Here is a 14,412-nt window from a genome sequence, read left to right as displayed (position 1 = left end):
TGGAGGAATCTTTAAACTAAGTATTAGTATGCGTCATCTAACTTTTGGCCTTAAGTGAACATAAAAGTTTGGCCTTTGGTTTTTCTTGTATTGTATATTTTATTACTGACTTTCTTAAGAAAGACAAAAGATTCCACTTCTTCATGGCTTACACAAGCATTCCCTTTTGACCATTTTTAGTGCCACCTTTTCTTTTTTTTCTAATTCATTCCACTTCATCATCAAAAAAATCATCCAATAAAACTCACCTAGATTAATGAGGGTGGGTTTAATGGTAAAAAAAACTACTTTTATAATATATATGTTGAAATACAAATTCCGTATATATATACGGGTACAGGTTTTGCAAGTATCCAATACTATTCAATCTTAATGGGATTATTCGAATCATGTGTAAAAGAGCAGGGAATCCAAAAAATTACCTATGACAAGTACATGGTGGGTATGAACAGTGGTGGAACCAACTCTTAAAGTTTGGGGAGCTCCACTCTAGATTGGAAAAAAATTTTTGGCACAAAATAAAAAAGAGAGTAAAACTCTTTGGGTATTTTGAAACGTATTAACATTCACTACAAGAAAAAACGCTATCACCGACGCAAATATCCGTCGGTGATTGTCCAATTTGCGTCGGTAATCATGATCACCGACGGAAGACCGATGGATATTGATGTGTTGGCGTTGACCTCGTAGGTAAGCGGATGCGATAATTTTTTACCGAGACCAATAAATCACCGACACAACCTTGCCTCGGTGTTTTTTGTCGGAAATACCGACTATTTTTAGTAGGTGAATTACGTCGGACACTCCGACGACTTCACCAACCCATATGTGTCGGTGATCTATTTTTTTAGAATATTAACTTAAATACTTTACCGACAGATATTGGTCGGAAATTGAGTCGGAAATTGTTAATTATATTCAAAATCAGTTTTTATATTTTTTGTTTAATTTATTTATTTGGATTGAAGGGAACTCTTATATATATATATATATATATATATATATATATATATATATATATATATATATATATATATATATATATATATATATATATATATATATAGTGATATCTACAGAGATGCAACTACCACACTAAACAATCAATTATATATATATATATATATATATATATATATATATATATATATATATATATATATATATATATATATATATATATATATATATATATATATAGTGATATCTACAGAGATGCAACTACCACACTAAACAATCAATTATCATCCTATAATTAGGAAAATTATAAAAACTATCACCATAAATAAGAATATCTGTCAAGGAAACAAGAGAAAATGTATTACGCTCAAGGCTGATGCCACGAAGATACACCATAAGAAACATTCAAGGATCCGTAATATTATCACTCATCTATATACCTACTTTACATGTATGTGCCAAGAATATCTATATGAATGTAGCAAAGGAAATAATTAACATATCTAACAATACCAAAGCATCTGCTCAATCATCTAAAAACAAGAAATATTAACAGATGGAGTTCCACACCAATTCTAACTATCAAATCCTATTCACTAAACCCAAGCTTATAATAAATTGATTTAAATAATGATGCTTTGCTGCCTTTTTCCTTTCTTCCCACAACACCTATGCACCAAAGTTGTATAGGAATTGAAGTAACGTAGCCACTGTCTGATCACTACACATGTTGAAATGGTTAATTATAAAAGAAATTGCTCCAAGTAGAATAACTGATGGCTTCATTCAAATAACTAGGACTTCATTAACTATAAATCAGAAACATATTATTTCAGGTAGAAGAACTTTCAAAGTGAAGCAAATAAAATGAAAAGAACTTCGAATATACGGTATAAGCCAATAAAATAATAAACAAGAATAATAAACTATATATCCATTAGGAACTTTAGCAGCAATCTGAAAATCAACAAGAATAATAAACTATATATCAAAATAAAATGAGATGCTTAATAAAAGTTAAGTTCAATATAAAACTTTATGATATAGCACCCTAAAAAGTGATATCATACAGAAACACGACCATAAAAAAATGTTTACCTTCTCTAAATCAACCCCATGAACGCGATATGCTTTGTATAATCGTTGAAACTCTGCATCGGTCCACCAAGGTCCTAATTCCCATTTGAAAGCAAAAATAAGTTTTCTTTTTTAGTCCATAATTTCTGCAACAGTTCCTGCACTAATGAATAATCATTCAAAGAAGACAAGCTTTTCATTAACCCTTTCCTTTTCGGGTTTGTTCTTTTCCACAGTCTTAAGGAAACGTTTAGTAGAAGAATTACAATTAAAGAACAGGATAAGGGTTAACCACAATATTAAGGACATGTGCTACATCTCCTCCACCAGCATCCTTCACAAATTCAGCTCGAGAGAGAAAGATCCTATGGCATACACAAACTGTTCTCACCTCCTCGCGTTTCTTATACCGGTAAAGAATGTTGAAACACCTTTCCATATAATTTTGATTTGACAAAATTGTTTAAGTATAATTAAAATATATTCTAAACACACTAAGTTTAAATGCTTTGATTTATTCTACTAATGTGTTTGTTCAATGTTGAGTTAAATTGTTTATAAGACACAAGATTAAAATGCCCAAGCCCAATACGGAAGTCAAAGCCCAAGTCAAACAGTTTAAAGCAACTCGGCCCGCGTGTGTCAAAACACTGTCGTTATGTACAAAACGCAGCTCAGCAAGAGAAGGATCTAGAAGACCTTCAAGGAACAACTTCGGAACGAAGCTGCTGAGTTGATTCGACAAATAGTACAAGACAGCAGCTGGCGAAGAACAACTTCTAGACAAAGTGTTTCCACTTTGGGTAAAGTTCAGAAGAAACAGTATGCTGTCTAGTTGACATTACCATAAATGGAGAGACATTATGCCGAGCTGACCAAAAGCTGACCGAGGACAGAAGATACTCAAATCTGATTGGCCGAGAGCTCTGAGCAAGTCAGGATGACAACGACAGGAAGCCGTTTCCCTCCAACGGTTATTTCGAAATTCGAAATGAACCGATGCCTCAGAAGTCTCTATAAATAGTGTCATCAGTTGCTTCATTCTACAGAGAACTTGATCAAGCCATTACGCTGACCAAATTTCTACGCAAAGTTCTCCAAGCAAAAGCAAAGCAATCTTACACTAAATTTCATATCTTTTGTGTAAAAGTCTAGAGTGATTATTCAATCATCTAAGGTGTCTTAGCAATCATTGTTTAGGACAAACACTTATCATTTCTAGAGATTAGAAAGGAGAGGCTGAGTACTCGGTTATAGTACTCAGCGAGAGATTAGGATTGAGTAGAGGTATAGAGGAAGGTACTCTTGTTATACTCAGTTGCTAAGATTGTAAAAGGTTTGATGCTCTACCGTTAAAGAGCTCAGTAGAGAATTCGAAATCTCGGAACGTGTTCCGGGGACAGGACGTAGGCTTGGAGGCCGAACCTGGATAAATCTGTTGAGTAACATATTTCTAACCTTTAACTCCTTTATATATTTATTGCTTGCTTAAACAAAAAAAAACTGACCAAGTAAAGAGGTCAAGCTGAGTTGTGCGCGTTGAATATCCGAGCTCAGGAATAGACTCTAAGTGCTATCTCCTGACTCAAGTAAAGAAACTGACCTAGTCACTAGTTGACTAAGCCAGTATCTTGCTATTCACTCAGCGCCGCTGTCCAAACCTTTTTCTCACGAAAAAGAAGTCTGCCCTAGCTTAAAATTTTTAAATAGTTCCTAACCCCCCCATTGGAACTATACTTGTAACTTTATAAGGGACCAACACGTGGTATCAGAGCTTAAAAGCTCACTGTAAAAGGTTTAACCACCTTGAGCTGATCCCCACTATGGGCGAAAACAACACTCGGTTTCTCCCAGGAAACCAAACAACTCAGATCTTACCTGAGGGGATGTCCATTACTCGGCCTCCCCTATTCTTCGGGTCTAACTACACCTTCTGGAAGAATAGGATGAAAAATTTCATTCAGGCTACAAATATGAGTGCCTGGCTATCTATAGTCCAAGGTCCATTTGTACCTGTCGAAGTTGTGGCTGGCCAAACAGTTGTTAAAGTTGAGGCCAAATGGACAGAGGATGATCTCAAGAAGCTACAAAATCATGCTTCGGCTATAAATATGCTTCACTGTGCGCTCGATGCTGCAGAATATAATAAAATCTCAGGTTGTGAGTCAGCGCAAGAGATCTGGAAGAAGCTGGAGGTCACCTACGAAGGAACCAATAAAGTAAAGGAGTCCAAAGTGAACCAACAGATGAGACTGTACGAGCTGTTCGAAATGAACAATGATGAGGGTATATCTGACATGAATGCAAGGTTTACCAACATCATCAATGAGCTGAGTCCAGCGACAGAAAGAATGACAAATATTCTAAGAAGCCTTACAGAAAGTTTGATAAGTATAAAGCTGAGTCCAGCGACAGCAAATACAAGAAAGATAACTCAAAGCCCATTACATGCTTTGAATGTCATCAAACTGGCCATATCAAGTCAAGCTGTCCCACGCTGAGGAAGGATAAGAAGAACGTCAAAAAGGCAATGGTGGCTACATGGAGTGACAGTGATGAGTCTTCATCAACAGAAGCTGAGGCCACCGAGTCAGCGAAGATTTGCTTCATGGCTGACGAACTTGCTGAGTCGTGCGTCTCTGAGCATACTGACCCCTCCATTGCATCTGATGATGAGGAGCAATCAAATGAGGTAATATCACTTTCCCAGCTCAGAAACAAAATGGGTAATGCCCTGAGTGACCTCTATACACTTGTTAAGAAGTGTAATAAGAAAATTAGAGCACTCAGCAGGCGCTGTGACGAGGTTGAAGAGGTCAAGCTAAGTGACCTCAGATTCCTTCTTCAGGACAACTCAACTTTGCATGATAATATGGAGATCATACATAAGTCTGTCTCTGAAGTCCAATCAGATTCAAAGAAACTGAGAAAGGACATCACAAATATCCAGAACCAACTAAAGGTTCAAAACAAAAGAAATATTCCTCTGAATGCTCAGTACCGAAGTACTGGTCAGCAGAGATGGAATCCCCAGCGGAATGTCCAGTGTGACTTCTATGGGAAGAAAGGGCACACCACAAAGGTGTGCTGGCACGCTCAGCACTGGGGTGCTGACCAGTCAGTGAGAAATCCTAAACGGAAGGTCAGTTGTGACTTCTGTGGAAAGAATGGCCATACTATCCAAGTATGCCGCCATAAAATAAAATATGATGCTTTACCTGTTGAACCTAACAAGCAAGGACCCAAAAAGAATTGGGTACCTAAAAGTAACTAGTTACAATGCAGGTAAGCCTGAGGTGTGCTGAGAAGTCAAAGATGTGGTATATTGACAGCGCATGCTCGAGGCACATGACTGGTGATGAAACTCAGTTCATCACATTTGAGCGTAAACGAGGAGGAAGCGTAAGTTTTGGAGACAACAAAAATGGTAAGATAGTAGGGTCAGGAACCATCATAGGTAATCCTACTATTGAGTCAGTCTCCCTAGTCAGCGGACTCAAATATAACTTACTCAGCGTAGCTCAGCTATGTGACAATGGGAGAAAAGTTATATTTGATGCTACTGGATGTAAAATATACGAGGGAAAAACAAATGAGTTAATTTTAACTGCCCCTCGGATTGATAATGTCTTTATGCTAGACTTAGAGAAAAAGTTTTCAAAAACTGTATGCTTAGTTTCAAAGGAAGAAAATTCCTGGCTATGGCACAGGAGACTTGGTCATGTAAGCATAGACCTCCTGGCCAAATTAGCAAGAAAGCAATTGGTTGAGGGACTGCCAGAACTTAGATTTGAAAAAGATCAATTATGCCACGCTTGCCAAGCTGGAAAACAAACCAAACAATCTTTTCATAGCAAAAACATTGTCTCAACTAAGCGTCCGTTAGAATTACTACACCTGGATCTCTTCGGTCCAGTCCAGCCGCTGAGTCTGGGTGGAAGAAGATTTTCCTTAGTCATTCTAGATGACTTCTCTCGGTACACTTGGGTCATCTTGCTGAGTAGCAAGGATGAGACCTTTGAGACATTTTCAAATTTGGTTAGAAAACTTGAAAATGATAAAGACCTAAAACTAGCTCACATCCGAAGTGATAATGGTGGAGAATTCAAAAACCAACAGTTTGTTGAATTCTGTGAAGCCAGCGGCATTGACCATAACTTTTCTGCTCCTAGAACGCCTCAACAAAATGGGGTTGTTGAAAGGAAGAACAGAACACTGGTTGAAATAGCCAGGACAATGCTGAGTGAGCATAGGCTTCCAAAGTACTTTTGGGGAGAAGTTGTTAACACAGCATGCTATATTCTTAACAGGGCTCTTGTTAGACCTATACTAAAGAAAACCCCCTATGAGCTTTGGAAAGGATGAAAGCCCAACATTGGATACTTTCGTGCCTTTGGCTGTAAATTTTTTATTTTAAACACTAAGGATAGCCTAGCTAAGTTTGACTCAAAAGCTGATGAAGCTATCTTTTTAGGCTACTCAACAAACAGCAAAGCATACAGAGTTTTCAATAAACGAACTCAAGTTTTAGAAGAGTCAGTACATATTGAGTTCGACGAAACTAACCCTGCAGGAAGATATCTGTCGCTGACCGAGGATGATCCACACTCAGCACCCGCTGATCAAGATACAGCTGCTGAGTCATTCCCTCAAGGACTGACCAAAGGTAAAAGTGAACCAAATATTGTTTTCACTGACCAGTCTTCACCTGCAGAGATTGTTGAAACACAGACAACACAAGACATCAATCTACCCAAAGAGATAAGGATTCCAAGAGGGCACTCAGAGAGTGCAATCCTTGATGCCACTGAGAATACCCTGATGATAAGAAACCAACTCAGGAGGTACCTCAGCAATGTAGCCTTCGTCTCAGTTCAGGAACCTAAGAACTTCGCTGATGCTGAGGAAGATGAATTATGGATGAGCGCAATGCAAGAGGAACTTGATCAATTCAAATGAAACGATGAATGGGAGCTAGTGCCACATCCAAGGAGTCAGAAGACCTTTGGAACAAGATGGGTCTTCCGCAACAAGCTGGATGAGCAAGGAAACGTAGTCAGGAACAAAGCAAGGCTTGTAGCTCAGGGCTACAGTCAACAAGAAGGTATTGACTATGGTGAGACCTTTGCCCCAGTGGCAAGGCTAGAGGCTATTAGGATTTTATGTGCATATGCATCTTACATGAACTTTAAACTATTTCAAATGGATGTTAAGAGTGCATTCCTTAATGGAGTTATAAACGAGGAAGTTTATGTTAATCAACCTCCAGGGTTTGAGGATCCTAAATTCCCAAACCACGTTTATAAACTCAAAAAAGCCCTGTATGGCCTCAAGCAAGCACCACGTGCTTGGTATGAGAGGCTGACCAGTTTCCTGCTGACTAGAAACTATGTCAGGGGTAAAGCTGATACAACCTTATTCATTAAGAGAAAGGGTAAAGATACCCTGCTGGCTCAAATATATGTTGATGATATTATTTTCGGTGCTACTAATGAGTCAATGTGCAAGGAATTTAGCAAGCAAATGCAGACTGAGTTCGAAATGTCTATAATGGGAGAACTCAATTTCTTCCTTGGACTTCAAATCAAACAAGGAAAGAATGGAATCTTCATCAATCAAGCTAAATATGCCAAGGAGATATTGAAGAAATATGATCTTGAAAATTGCAAGCCAATATCCACTCCTATGGGCACTGACACTGTCCTCTGCGCTGACGAGAATGGTAAGTCAGTAGACAGCAAGTTATATCGAGGTATGATAGGCTCTCTACTTTACTTAACAATAAGTAGACCGGACATTCAGTTCTCAGTATGCTACTGTGCTAGATATCAATCTAACCCTAAGGAATCTCATTACATAGCTGTAAAAAGAATCCTTAGATATTTGCAAAGCTCAGTGAACGCAGGTTTATGGTATCCCAACACTCATGGTTTTACACTCGTTGGATACACTGACGCTGACTATGGTCGAGACAAGCTAGAATGGAAAAGCACCTCTGGAGGATGTCATTTCTTAGGAAGCTGTCTTGTATCTTGGTTCAGCAAGAAGCAGGCGTCAGTAGCCTTGTCTACCACTGAAGCTGAGTACATTGCTGCTGGTCACTATGTTGCTCAAGTCCTATGGATTAAGCAACAGCTTGAAGACTATGATGTTCATACAAAGACAATAGAGGTCAAATGCGACAAGAAAAGTGCAATTGATCTATCAAAGAACCCAATTCAACACAGCAGGATGAAGCATGTCAGCATAAGATATCACTTCATTAGAGACCATGTACTCAAGGGTGAGATAAAGCTGACCTATGTCCCAACGGATGAGCAGCTTGCGGATATCTTCACAAAGCCACTGGCTCATGAACAGTTCAGCATACTGAGAGAAGCCATTGGTATGTTTAATCCTCTTCAGTAAATTCTGTTCTAAAATGTAAATTTATGCTGAGTGAATTACTATGCTAAATGAGTTATACAAATGCATGCTGAGTGATTGTTATGCTGAGTACTTAACATATCAATACTGAGTAAATATGCACACCGAGTAGTAAACTCAAACTGAGAAATCATCCTTTCATATACTACTGACCACTCAGAATATAAAACGCTTAGTATTATAAACGCTGAGTGTTAGATCCGTTGCATTAAATGCAAAAGCACGCGAATAGCCACCTAGGATGACGTATGCGCCGAATGTGTCATAAAAGCCAGGATCTTTGTCGATTGACAATCCCAAGGCAAAACTGACACATGGATTCGATAAGATCCACACTTCATCGCTATAAATAATGGGTAAATCCCCATTCTTTATTTTCTTTACACTTACCGAATTCTTTGGCAAAGCATTCTCTCTCTCTCTCTAAGACTCTCAAAGCTTCCCAATCCTCTTTCTGATATAATGACTAGAGTTTCCGTCAACATCTCCGGTGCCGGTCACCCTAAGACCAGCTCCGATGAACCCTCCAGACAAACTTCTATGCCTGAAACCACCAAGGTCACTACGCCGAGCAAAGGCAAAACTGGGCAAGCTACCTCCTCCAAAGGAAAACCGACCAAAATCAGAACCTATACCAAGGTATTTGATAACATTAGCGAATGGAAAGTAGACTTCTCACGATGGGTTTCTGAGGCCTTCGTGACTTCCGAACAACCCTTCTACGAATGGATATCGCAAAATGGATGGACCGAGCTGTTCTCCATTAGGGATCACACCTATCCTGACCTGGTAAGGGAGTTCTACCACAATCTCTTAGTCGCTGATGATAACCAGGACTACTTAACAACAGTGGTAAGGGGGAAAACGATTTTCATCAATCCCACCTATTTGGCGAATTTGCTAAAGCTGAAAAATGAGGGAACAAAACTGAGAAGAACTAGAGATCAGGATGACACTAACTACGAAGTCAACTTTTGCAAGCCCCCTGGTCATTCTGGAGAAGTCTCAAGTTCATCCATGGGTCAGCACCAAAATATGGCTCATTACCTGCTGACCTACTTTATTTACCCAAAGATAAACTGCACCAGCTCAGCGACAAATTTCGAGCAATGCTTTATATGGCATATGCTGACATATACGCCTATCAACATGCCAGTATTCTTAATTGCTGGGTTCATAAGGAGCACTGGAACTCTCAGGCTAGGATCACTCATCACCAGGATCCTCATTGATCATCAAATAGACCTAACTGATGAAGTTAAAGCTAGAGGATCTGAAATAACAGCTGCTTCACTGAGGGCTTTGAAGTTCAATCAGCCACTAAAGAAAGGAAAAGGTTGGCTGCTGAACAAGAACCTGACCAACACAATGTTGATCAAGGACAAGAACCAGCTGACCAGCTTAATGCTGATCAAGAGGAAACTTCTCCCTCTCACTCAGGAGAATCTATACAAGCTGACGCTCCTCCTCCAAGAAGAAGATTAATCAAGGCAAGTCAGAAGTCAGTCATTGACACTCCTCCTCCAACTGTCCCTGACTTTGTTATCCAGAAACCGACCCAAGACCCTTCTAAACTCAAGCTGAAATTTTTCAGAAAACAACCAACTTCTACTCCATCGGCTTCCCTTGAAAAGCAAGCCTCTGTTTCTTCACCAAAGGAACACGCCGACTTAAATGCTTCTGCAAACTCAACAAGTCAAGTTGAGTCAATTCCTATAAATGATGTCAATCCAAGCATTGTGCTGACTCAAAACATTCCTTCCCCAGTCAGCACAGACAGCGTTAGAATTACCTCTTCTCCAATCAACACATCTGCCGATCAATCAACTCTACCAGAAACTCAAGTGCAGATTGGAACCACACTTCCAGTCACTGACCATGTGATTCCACTGACTCCTCTTCCAACCGGTCATACTGAGACAACAAGGCAAGTTAATGAAGGCACTCTTAGCTACTTGCATGCTACCGAGTCTGGAAAAAGAATCATCGACTCGGTGCAAACACTGATCAAAGACTTTCATCGAACCATTCAACCTACTGCTGGATCTTCTACTGCTGAGACAACTCAGCTCTCCCATGTAACCCAGCTTCTCAACGAAGTTAAGGGATTCAAGGACTTGCTGAGTGTCATCGTTACCTTTCAATCACAACAAGCTAAGCAGGATTCCATCGCAAAGCTGGCTGAGATCCAGCTGACAATAGTTCAACATCTCAACGCTCTTCAAGAACAAGTTCAGACATTGTCAGCTACGAACACGCGCTATGCAACTTCTGATGAAGTTAAAATGCTCTTTGCTCAGCTTCACACCGAGCAAATCAAGACCAATGAGAAAATGGTCTCCTATTCTCAATGCTCAGTGGAGCAAATTGGTGAGGCCGTTCGATTGCTGAACTTGAACAAGCAAGAGATGGATACTGACGCTATGAAGCAAAATGAAATGCTGTCTATCACCAGACAAACCTTCAATCACATACGTCACACAAATATTCAGCGTCAATACTACGACACATCCTTACTGAAGACTTTTCATCAAGTCATTGCTGGTCTGACCGATGCACTTACCTGGGTAGGAAAATCTCAAGCTTTCATAGTGAGCATGATCAGTGCTGCTGAACTTAATATACCTTTCGAGGTCTCAGATAATGGAGTTGCTATTTTTGATGGTGTCAATGAAAGCGCCGATAGACTTAAGGAGCTGTCCACAGAACTGACCAGAGCCGTCTTAACCGACGCCTTTAGGATTCCTCCTCCCGATGCTGACAAAACGGGGGAGAAAGAACAAGCTAGAACACAGCATGAGCATAGTCAGTCCAAGCAAAAGAGAAAGAAATAGAAATTAGGCTAGCTCAGTTATGCTATGTTTGTAGTCTCTATGTGTTATATTTTTCCTTCTTTTGCTGTATACACTAACTACTTCTAGTAATATCAATACTTGCATCTTTTTCTCCAAAAAAAAACTGAGTTATGAGTTATTATCTATGATGCTAAGTATTAAGTTATTATGTATCTTCAATTACATCAACCATGTTTAAATGCTTATAAAACTTGTTGATCGTACCTAATGCTGATAACATGTTTGACATTGACTTATATGTTTATATAACATTGTCTTATAAAACTCATTGAACAACAAATTACTCAGCGCCCTCTGAATGCTATAACTTCCGCTTAAACACTGAGTAAAATAGAATATGTTCCATGAGCTGACCTATATCTAAAAACTGACCTCAGACATACTCGATTAAACCTTCAAATGTTTAGAGTAAAACTAAGTCAGTAGCTCAACCCTTACGGGGGAGTTTGCTAAGATATATTAGGTCAACTATCATGGGGGAGCTCAATACTGAGTTCTTCGCTGAATAGTTTTGCCAACATCAAAATGGAGGAGTTTGTTGAAACACCTTTCCACATAATTTTGATTTGACAAAATTTTTTAAGTATAATTAAAATATATTCTAAACACACTAAGTTTAAATGCTTTGATTTATTCTACTAATGTGTTTGTTCAATGTTGAGTTAAATTGTTTATAAGACAAAAGATTAAAAGGCCTAAGCCCAATACGAAAGTCAAAGCCCAAGTCAAACAGTTTAAAGCAACTCGGCCCGCGTGTGTCAAAATGCTGTCGTTATGTACAAAACGCAGCTCAGTAAGAGAAGGATCTAGAAGACCTTCAAGGAACAACTTCGGAACGAAGCTGCTGAGTTGATTCGACAAATAGTACAAGACGGCAGCTGGCGAAGAACAACTTCCAGACAAAGTGTTTCCACTTTGGGAAAAGTTCAGAAGACACGGTATGCTGTCTAGTTGACATTACCATAAATGGAGAGACATTCTGCCGAGCTGACCAAAAGCTGACCGAGGACAGAAGATACTCAAATCTGATTGGCCGAGAGCTCTGAGCAAGTCAGGATGACAACGACAGGAAGCCGTTTCCCTCCAACGGTTATTTTGAAATTCGAAATGAACCGATGCCTCAGACGTCTCTATAAATAGTGCCATCAGTTGCTTCATTCTACAGAGAACTTGATCAAGCCATTACGCTGACCAAATTTCTACGCAAAGTTCTCCAAGCAAAAGCAAAGGAATCTTACACTAAATTTCATATCTTTTGTGTAAAAGTCTAGAGTGATTATTCAATCATCTAAGGTGTCTTAGCAATCATTGTTTAGGACAAATACTTACCATTTCTAGAGATTAGAAAGGAGAGGATGAGTACTCGGTTATAGTACTCAGTGAGAGATTAGGATTGAGTAGAGGTATAGAGGAAGGTACTCTTGTTATACTCAGTTGCTAAGATTGTAAAAGGTTTGATGCTCTACCGTTAAAGAGCTCAGTAGAGAATTCGAAATCTCGGAACGTGTTCCGGGGACAGGACGTAGGCTTGGAGGCCGAACCTGGATAAATCTGCTGAGTAACATATTTCTAACCTTTAACTCCTTTATATATTTATTGCTTGCTTAAACAAAAAAAAAACTGACCAAGTAAAGAGGTCAAGCTGAGTTGTGCGCGTTGAATATCCGAGCTCAGGAATAGACTCTAAGTGCTATCTTTTGACTCAAGTAAAGAAACTGACATAGTCACTAGTTGACTAAGCCAGTATCTTGCTATTCACTCAGCGCCGCTGTCCAAACCTTTTTCTCACGAAAAAGAAGTCTGCCCTAGCTTAAAATTTTTAAATAGTTCCTAACCCCCCCTTGGAACTATACTTGTAACTTTATAAGGGACCAACAAAGAAAACCTTCTATTCTTCTTCGGTTCATGCCATCTCCCTTTGTTGAACCATATGGCATATCTTCCAACACATTCTTCATTGTCTCTTTAGCTCCATTCATGACTGTAGGTTTTACTATCTGCTATTATCCATTGTACAAGCGAGAGGACTTTGTGACTTTCCATCTGTTGTTGAGTTTGGAGTCACTATGAATTTCTGCTCACATTCTGACAAGGACTGAATGCTCACCGGACATATTACATTGGCACTGCACTTGTTCATTCCTGTAATATAGTTCGAAAATTTCATCTTCTCTATGAGAAATTACATATTCATATAGAGCATATCTTGGGAGTTATAGAGCCTCGACCGTGCACTCGACCGTACTTAAGTTAATGTCTTCAGCAGAGTATTTTAAAAAGCATTTGCTTCGTGTTTGAATCAAAGGATTAAAAACACAATGTTCCACAATACATAATCTAACCAAATTAGGTTTAATTGAAATAACATTTCCAAAGAGCAACTCATATATTTTAAGATAAATATAGTTATAAATAGAAAATAAAAGAAAAAGGGAGTTGAAGTAAGCAATTGATATATCCAGCTAATTTTGCAATAGGTTAAGGACTCAATTGACCATTTGTGAAGCATGGGCAAAGAAATTATACGATTTCATCAGATTTCAACCAAAAAATATCCATACCTGCAAACCATATTTTCCTCCCAAATGTCGTGCGATAACCACAAGGCTGCACCCATACAATGAAATTTCTCTTTCAATTATCAAAGAAGATATCTAATATGCAGTTAATTCACAACACATGAATAAAAGACATGACAGAGCTACAAACCAAAAGATCAAGCAAAGCTAATTTGCATCAACTATTGCACTTACTGTGAGCTGCTAATAAATTTATTTTCGTTCGTTGTATAAGATTTCCAACATTCTCATCATGTAGAGGCATTGATATCATTTCAACAGAACTATCTGCATCACATACAGTTACCTCACATATCAAGCAACTTGTAGCATAGCTTGTTGAAACTAATGTTTTTTTTTTTGAAGCATGGAACTAATGTTGTTAGTCCTTGCAAAGGGATTACGTGTTTGCAAGGAATACCTGCAAATTTTGCACTCAATATCATTTGTAAGATAGGATAAGAAACGTTTGTTTATAAACAAGGAGCTGAAAATAACTACTCATTTCTATTGTACATTTGGCTAAAAAATAAATC

The sequence above is a fragment of the Euphorbia lathyris genome, chromosome 2, assembly GCF_963576675.1.
Source record: "Euphorbia lathyris chromosome 2, ddEupLath1.1, whole genome shotgun sequence".
NCBI lineage: Eukaryota > Viridiplantae > Streptophyta > Magnoliopsida > Malpighiales > Euphorbiaceae > Euphorbia > Euphorbia lathyris.
This window is presented reverse-complemented; position numbering follows the sequence as displayed.